Source organism: Dasypus novemcinctus, chromosome 2 (assembly GCF_030445035.2).
Source record: "Dasypus novemcinctus isolate mDasNov1 chromosome 2, mDasNov1.1.hap2, whole genome shotgun sequence".
In the NCBI taxonomy this organism is placed as follows: Eukaryota; Metazoa; Chordata; class Mammalia; order Cingulata; family Dasypodidae; genus Dasypus; species Dasypus novemcinctus.
Genome location: NC_080674.1, coordinates 143051113 through 143060270, shown reverse-complemented (window position 1 = coordinate 143060270; position 9158 = coordinate 143051113).

Sequence of the window (9158 nt, the reverse complement as noted above, 5' to 3'; positions counted from 1 at the left end):
CCTTGCTCTTCCTGCAGAAGTCCTGGACTCCATCAGTAGGACACACTGGGCCAGCCTAGATGTAACTTCAGTGCAGACAGCAGGGCAATGAGGCAAGTACTAAAAAGGCCTAATCTCTTAAGGCAACATCAACTGTTGGTGAGGATGGAGGGGGAAAGCAACATGAGCCAAGGATCACTTTCCTCCTGTTATTGATGCCTGTGGACTGCTTGGGAAAACCATAGTGGGAAAAACCTGGTGGGCAGCAAGATGTAATTTACAGAACCGGTTTCCCCAAGTTTTTACAGCTAAACAATTTGATTTACTGTAGTTATTAATAACCACCACTGACTGAGCGCTTCCTATGTGACAGGTATGTTAGATTTAATAGCTTGTCTAATCCTCATGATCCTAAAAAATTAGTAGTATTATCATCCTGTGTCAGATCCAGTACAGGAAACAGAAGTCACTCTAGGTATTTCGAGCCAAGGGGCATTTTTCCCTAGGGAGTAAATGAGCAGTATGTTAACACAAGACTGTAGTCAGGGCTGGAGGAGGACATGCAAGGCAGTGCCCCTGGGCTGCTGAATATAAGGGCACATCACATAGCTGAGACCCTGAAATCAGGAAGCTGCTCTAACTGCGGTAGCTGCCACCATAGCTACTGCACAACCACCACTTCCACCTTTGAAGCTGGTGACCACCTTTCTTGGCTGCACCTAAACTCACCACAACCAAGATGACCAGCAATCTCAGTGGGAGAAAGAAGGCCTCCATCTCAGCTCTACCTTCCAAACCCCCCAAAGGACTATTGATTGGTGGGGCTTATTTCATATCCAGAACCCTAGCTGCAAGGGGGTCTGGGAAGCACAGTTCTGGCTTTCCAGGCTCTCCAACAAGAAGGAGGTAGAATGGAGATTAAGAGCATCTCACATTCCCATTTTGCACAGAGGAAACCAGTCCCAGAGAGATAAGTTGCCTCCACAAAGTCACCCAGCTAGTCAGTACTGGAGCTGTTATTGGGCTCCAAAGCCTGTCTTTTTTTTTTTTTAAAGATTTATTTATTTATTTCTCTCCCCTTCCCACCCCTACCCCAAGGGTCTGTTCTCTGTGTCTATTTGCTGCGTCATTTCTTTGTCCGCTTCTGTTATTGTCAGCGGCACGGGAATCTGTATCTCTTTTTGTTGCATCATCTTGTTGTGTCAGCTCTGTGTGTGTGTGGCACCATTCCTGGGCAGGCTGCACTTTTTTTTTCACGCTGGGCGGCTCTCCTTATGGGGCACACTCCTTGCACGTGGAGCTCCCCTACGCGGGGGACACCCCTGCGTGGCACGGCACTCCTTGCTAGCGCATCAGCACTACGCATGAGCCAGCTCCACACGGGTCAAAGAGGCCCGGGGTTTGAACCACGGACCTCCCATGTGGTAGACGGACGCCCTAACCACTGGGCCAAGTCCGTTTCCCTAGAGCCTGTCTTTACCCACTGCTTTCTTGGGGATTTAGGAGGAAAAAAACTCTAAAGATTCTAAGCATTCCTACTGATTATTATTATATAGGTGGTAATTATTAAACCTCAGGTCAAATGGCCAGATTATTCTGAATTTTACAGAGATAATGACTCTGGAAGTTGTGGGAAATGAACTGTTCCAGTGTCTGGGGATAGGGAATAGAGAGGGCAGTGGTGAGAGAAAAGATCTGTGACTAGCCTGGATTTAGCTGTAGAGAAAACCTATGTTTCCCCTAATGTCCCCATTTTAGGCTACAGCTTCTTGGCCCCTTGCCCCCAGGGCAATGGGGAATTCTAGGGCAGCACAACTGAGGATAAGCATGGAAGAGCAATCCTCACAGCTAACACTTCTCGACACGTGGGTGCTAGGCGCCATGCCAAACATACTGCACAGGTAAGCTAGTATCTTCACAACAATCCTGTGAAGCAGGTTATTGTCTCCTTTGTATTTTTTCTTTTTTAGGAGGTACCAGGAATTGAATCCAGGACCTTGTACATGGGAAACAGGTGCTCAAACCACTGAGCTAGGCCCGCTCCCCTCTCTTTTGTATTTTATAGGTAAGGAAATTCGATCTCAGAGGTTAGAAGTCTTGCCCAAGGTTATACATGCAGTCTGGTGAAGCCAGAGTTAGCACCCAGTTCTGCCTGATTTCATATCCCAAAATTCTTAATACCTGGCTGTATATATACACCTCCTTGACCTTAGCGGCTCTGGCAGCCTCTCATGGAACATAAAAGCTGGATTAAGCCAAAAAGACTAACCATCAGCTTGATGGAAACTGCTTGTGGCACAGCAGTAGCAACTGACTTCCAGTACCCTAGTCCAAAGAACTCAGTGGAGATGGCTCCAGCAGGCCTGGGAACACGTTGGGGCCAGGAGATCTCCCAGGACACCACTGATTCCTTCTAGGTCCATCACACACACCCTGCTCCCCCATCCTGTGAGACTTGGGGCAAGTCCTAAAACCATATTATTCCAGTTTGAGAAATCTTAATGGTATGATAGTCCAACAACTCACTACCCCTTGAAGACCCTCCCTCATCACCAAGAACTCCCCACCCCTAGAAAGTTGTTGGCAGTGTCTGAGATAATTGTAACATTCTATTTCTTAACCTAGGTGCTGGTTGCTTGGCCATATTGATCTTGTACAGATGCACTGAGCTGGATATTTGTGGTTTGCGTATTTTTCTGTATTATGTCAAACATCAATAAAAAGGTGACTTAAGAAAAATGTCGGCTGAGCAGACTTCCCCCCAGAACCAGGGAAATCTTCCATGTTTTAATTGAAAAGTATCTCCCTCCTAGTCTTTAAGGGACTGGATAGAAACATTTGCAGTGTTGCTGTCAATTCAAAGTTTAAGTAAGTTGAGGAGATGAAGGCCCAAGAAGGTTTGGGAGCACTTTGACCAGAAGCCAAAACATTCCTTTTACTGTCCCTACAGAAGGCAGAAACACACACACACAAACATGCACACACAAAATCTGAGGCAGAGAGTAGCTGTTCACCAAACTATCTATTTACCTATTCCACCTGGTCACCTGGACAGATTACAATTTCCAGCATCTCTTGCACGTAGGTTCAGCCAAATAACTGAATTCTGGCCAATGGCATGGGAAAATTCGGCAGAAGTTATGGATGCAACTTATAGGTCTGGCTCATAAACCCTCTCACGTACAGCCCTTGATTGCCTTTTCTTATCTGCAGACTAAGTGAAGAGGACGCTGAGGCTGTAGAGGATGGCAAAGTGCTAAGATGGAAGGAGCCTGGGTCCCTGTGACATCACATGGAGGAGAGTCACATGCATTCCACAAGCAAGAAATCAACTTTATTGTATAAAAGATTGAAGTTCACAGCTTGTTTGATACAGGGATAAGCCTACCTAATTCAAGAGCCACTTTGAAATTAGGCATATCCTATTCCCCATACCACCCTCACCTTCCCCACTTCAAACCAAAGTAGTTTGAAAAATATGAGAAGCCAAAGTGGCCTCTTGTCTGTTATTACCTATTGACTCTTCGATTCAGAAATAACTCTAAGAAGTTTGATTCATTGGTTCCCTGCATCATTTATGGCAACAGATGAAGAAAGGGAGACTCATTTTTATAAGATGTCATAGCTGGCAGTACTCCTGATTGTTGTCTCCTCTCTTGTTGAAAAGAGCTCAGGAAAGCAGCCTTCTGGGCCTAGTAAGCACAGGGGCTCACAGTTCTGTACCACCAGAGGGCAATACTGTAATAGAATCTCAGTGTAATAGCTGATGCATATGATGATAACTTCAAATCATCATGAACGAGGGAAATGGAATCAACATTTATGGAAAGGGGCAGGAGGCACACACCAGGATTTTGGAAATGCCCCTGAGTGACGGGATGGAGAACAGCAAGGAAAGCTTCTTCGAGTCACACACCTCCCACCTCCACCTCTCTGCCTGTATTCTTCCTGTGTGTATAAAAGTTTTCTGGCTGAAAGACCTAGCTGCAAAAGGCAAGGAAAGGTAGCATAGAAGTTACCTTCTACCAAAATATCCAAATATGGAGAGCTGCTAGAAAAGGAAGACATTGAGGAGAAAACTGAAATAAAAAGGGGGCTACTTGAGGGGACACAGCCCCATTTTGTCCTCTGTTAGGCCTGACACCTGCAAGCAACTTTAGGAAAACAGAAGCTTCTCCAGCATTAACCTGTGGTTTCCTGTTTAAAACCAGTGGTATGAGTTCTGCTTCCTGTAATGTGGAGCCAGTTTCTTTTTAGACCAAGCCTGTAACTGAAAACAACTAGAGAAGAAGGACACAAAATATATTTTTAAAACTCTGTTTGACAGTATCAAAGAGCAATAAATGATTTGTAAAGCAAAATCCCAGAGAAAAGGGGAGCCCAGAGAGCTAAGCCCACAATCTGGAACCCTTTCCTCCCCAAGATGTTTGCCAATTCAAACGCTGTGGTTGAAAAGCTGACTAGAAAATGGCAATTGAGAAACCAAGCAGAACTTTTGTCAACATCTCACAGGGTTGGAGGAACATAAATTGGAGTTCAAGACCTGCCAATTAGAAGAGGTATGATAAGCGCCTTAGGTTTCCAGTGGGGACCCCAAAGATCTATCACCCAGGAATAAGCGAGTTTTAGCCCAGATTTCCTAGAAGACTGGACCTAAGGCAAAAGTTTGCAAGCTGACACTTATTGGGAAATACAATGGCAAGGAAGCTGGAGTGAATAAGAAAGGAGACAGAGGCAGAGAAGAGGGAGAGCATACCTAAGGGAGTGTGTCACTGAGCTGGCCAAGCTTTCTAACAACCACAGCTGGTTGTTCTGTCTCAGGGACTGTGCCTCCAAATGGTCCATCCAAGGGGGTATAGGTTGAGCACTTATATGCTAGTGCTCTCTCTTCTTTTGTTCCCTAGGATAAGAGTTCACTCCATAGAGAAAAAATCCCTTATTTCCAGATTGTTCCATCTGATCCCATCAGCAGTCACTCCAGCAGACAGACTTATTCCACTCCCTTAATTTCACCAGGGTCTAAAAATATGGGAGAAGCTAGACACCTGACAGCAGACATAATGCTGAATTGGATGCCTGTGCAATCAGTAACCCTTGTGTTGATTGGGGCCGGACAAGTGACAAAAGCGCTGGAGATAGGTGAGGCTTGTAGGACCTGGGGAAGACCACAGAGATATTTGATACAATGAGTGGACCCAAAATAGCAACATCTAGTGCCCAATATCGGACCCAGTTCAACCCAATTGGGTTATGGCTATCTTACCCTAGAAGGTCCAGGGCTGGGGGAAAGATGAGTGAGGGACTCCCCTCAGACACAAAATTTAAGGGGCACCAGGAAACTCAGTCATCAAGATAAATGACATTTAATTACAGTATTTTAAAAAGTCAAAATTAATTCAAAACTACATGATAAAGCAAATATCACCATTTCTTGGAAAATGGTATCTTGTCTGTAAGAAAAGAAAAGTACCATAGCTGGTGACATTGTTTCTCACAGGGGTACAGGTTAACAATCCTGAAACTGTTGCACATATAAAATGTGACTGATCAATAAGTAAATGGATGACAGATGGTGGTGGTCAGTTTTCTCGCTCTTGTAGAGGGACATTACAGATAAGCAAGGGGAGAGGCTAGAATGAACATGAATCATGCCATACTGGATTAGAGTTAGAGACATTAGTATGAACTCATATTTAGCTTAATACAGATTAATGATACAGAAATAATTACAGAAATGTGTATTTTTACATGGGCTATTATCATTTATATTTCCTGGCTCTGAGAAGGCCTAAAGGAATGATACTTTAGTTGCCACAAGCACATCCAGTGTCCCCATCTTGGTTTCTAATGCTATTCTCGAATAAAAGAAACCTGGGCTTTGTGGATAAATGGCTGATTCTCAGCATAGGGAGTGGAACATACAGGATGAGTCTGGTTCATCTTTTTTTTTCCTCTTTCTCTCTTTTTTTTTTTTTGATGTTATATTAAAAAAATATAAGAGGTCCCCATACACCCCCCACCCCCCTCACCCCACTCCTCCCACATCAACAACCTCTTTCATCATCGTGGCATATTCATTGCATTTGGTGAATACTTTTTGGAGTACTACTGCACCACATGGATAATGGTTTACATTGTAGTTTACACTCTCCCCCAGTCCACCCTGTGGGCCATGACAGGACATACAGTGTAGAGCATCTGTTCCTGCAGTACCACCCAGGACAACTCTGAGTCCTGAAAATGCCCCCACATCATCTCTCTTCTTCCCTCTCCCTACCCTCAGCAGCTCCCTGGCCACTTTCTCCACATCAATGCTACAATTTCTTCCATTACTAATCACAATAGTTCCATAGTAGAGTATCAGTAAGTCTAATCCAAACTCTATTCCTCCATCCTGTGGACCCTGGGATGGTTATATCCACTCTACCTTTATATCAAGGGGGGCTTAGATTCCACATGGATAATGGATGCAATTCTCCAGCTTGCAGCTGTAGGCATTCTTGGCTCCCTGGTTTGGTGGTTGACCTTCTTCATCTCCCTGTTAGCTGGCCAGGGTAAGTCCAATAAACCAGAGGGTAGGAGTTGCAAGTCTGTTGAGGCTCAGAGCCTAACTGTCACATGGACAGTCCAGAGATTCAGGTCTCCTGAGTATACACCAACTCCAGCACCAACCACAGGTCCAGGAAAAGTGACAGAAGAGGCACGTGTAGGAAGGTCACATCTGAGTCCAACTCCATCGCACTCAGGAACACAAACTCCAAAGTAGGGCCAACTGACATGGCACTGAACTCCAGAGCTATCTGCCATGACCATAGAACCTGTGGGTCTCTGTTGCCCTCAGGAGAACCAGTACCTGGGGTTGTATCTACTTTGGCTGTCTCTGGGACCCTCCTGAGGTGTGTGTAAGCATGACTTTTTTTCAGAGACTCATAGTCATATAAACTCATTTGTCCTTTCCCTTTCCCTCTTTTATTCAAGGTCAAAAAGCAGTTTTTAACACCTGATTTTACATATAGGCTGCGATATTCTGCTGGTCTGAGTTGACTCTTTTATTCAAGGTCTTTTTCTAGTTACATCATCAGCTGGTGCTTGGTAGTAATCCCTTGGCACCAGGGAGGCTCATCCCCAGGAGTTGTGTCCACGTTGGGGGGGCAGGGGGAAGGTAATGCATTTACATGCTGAGTTTGGCTTAGAGAGTGGCCACATTTGAGCAACATGGAGGCTCTCAGGCACTAACTCTCAGGCACCCTGCAACTCTAGGCCTAGTTCATATTTCAGGTAAAGAGGCTCATAAGCATAGTCATAAGTATCAAGGGTTCATTGTTGGTCCATCCTTCTTCATTGGTCTTTGCCATTGCACTTGGGGGATTCTTGCTGTTCCATTGGGGAAGGTGATAGAGCTCCCTCTGGCTAGGAACTCAGCACTCCCTCAGCTGTCATTTTTAACTGTAACTACTACAAAAATATCCAAACATTTTTATGTACCCTGTATACATGCCCTGGAGAACTCTGTCCCAACCAAGCGCCCCCATCAACAGCAGCCCACACCAGTGTTCCTCCCCTGCCATAGTTGAATCACTGTGGTCAAAAACTTCAAAAATGAAGCCTAATATATTTCTGTGTTCCATTAATAGTAAAATGGAATATAGTGATGGGTTTAAAGGTCAGATATAGAGTGCCAGACAATAAGGAATTTCTCTCTCACACACAAAAAAACACAGAACAATGGGGACAGACCAAAGGAGTCAGCCTAAAAGAGTTACCAATAGGCAAAAGTTGGGATAATTGGTGCAAAAACAACAAAATAACATAGTATTTTATTATAACCCAAATATAAAGTAAATATCCATGAGCCCATACATCTACTGAATAAATAAATACAGGAGAGGAAGGGATAAACTTCCCATCTGAAATAATTCCAAATAATTTAGGTAGATACTACTCCCTCTTCCAGGAGGTGAGACTTAACTCCTTACTTCCCTACTTGAGGGCACAAAGCTGCACTTTGTGAATTGCATCCAAAAAGTAGAGTATGGGAAGGGGGAAAATTAACTTTACAGTTAAGAAATCTGGCAAACCCTACCTCAGCCAGGTGATCAAGATCAAAATCATCAGTGATACTTAGTGGTGATAGCATGTGTTCTTGATATGATGGGATGAGAATGGTACATTTCACTTCTGTGGTCTTCCTTCTCCAAACCCACTACCCTTGTCTAACCATGAAAAAAATATCAGATGAATCCCAATCAGTGGCATTCTATAAACTAACAATTCTAAATTTGTCTGTACATATTAATAGTGTTTCAAAATGTTAAAAGGAAAATTTAACAGAACCAGAAAGGGAAAGAGACAAATCTACAATTATAATGGGAGACTTTAATAATTCATAGAATAAATAGAAAAAAATAAATAAGGATTTAGATTTGAACAATACAATAAAAAAGTTGACCTAACTGGCATATATTTAGAGAATACCACATCCCAGCAGTAAGAGAATGAATATACATTATTTTCAAGTATACATGGACATTTGCCAAAATCGAACATATGTTGGGTCATAAAGCAAATTTCAACAAGTTTCAAAGAATTGAAATCATACTTAAGATATTCTCTAACCACCATGGAATTAATCTAGAAATCAATAACAATAAGATTACTAGAAAATCCTTGATTGCTTTAAAATTAAGCAATATACTTCTAAATAAATCATAAGTCACAAAGAAATCACGATAGGAGAAACTAGCTGAATAATAATGAAAACACAGCTTATTAAAGCTTGTGGGATGCAGTAAACCTGGATTTAGTGGGAAATGTATGCTCTTGAATTCATATTTTTTAAAAAAGAAGAAAGAACATCTATCTCCAGGAAGTTAGATAAATAACAGAAAATTAAACCGAAAGAGTTCCACTTCCAGGTAAATGGAGTAGTTTGCAGCAGGGCAACCCCCCACTAAAAAAAAAACCTAGAAACATCAGGCAACTTACAAAAGACATATATTCAAAAGCATCAGAGAACTACAGAAGCAAAGGAGATTAAAGGAAGTAAAATTCCAAAGAGAGGCAAACATAAGAGAAGTCACGCTAAAGATGTGCATCTGTCTACAAGGCATTCATAGACCCTGGGCACTGATTATAGGCTGGGTACTTTCCTATAGACAAAGGATGGCCTCTAGGGACAG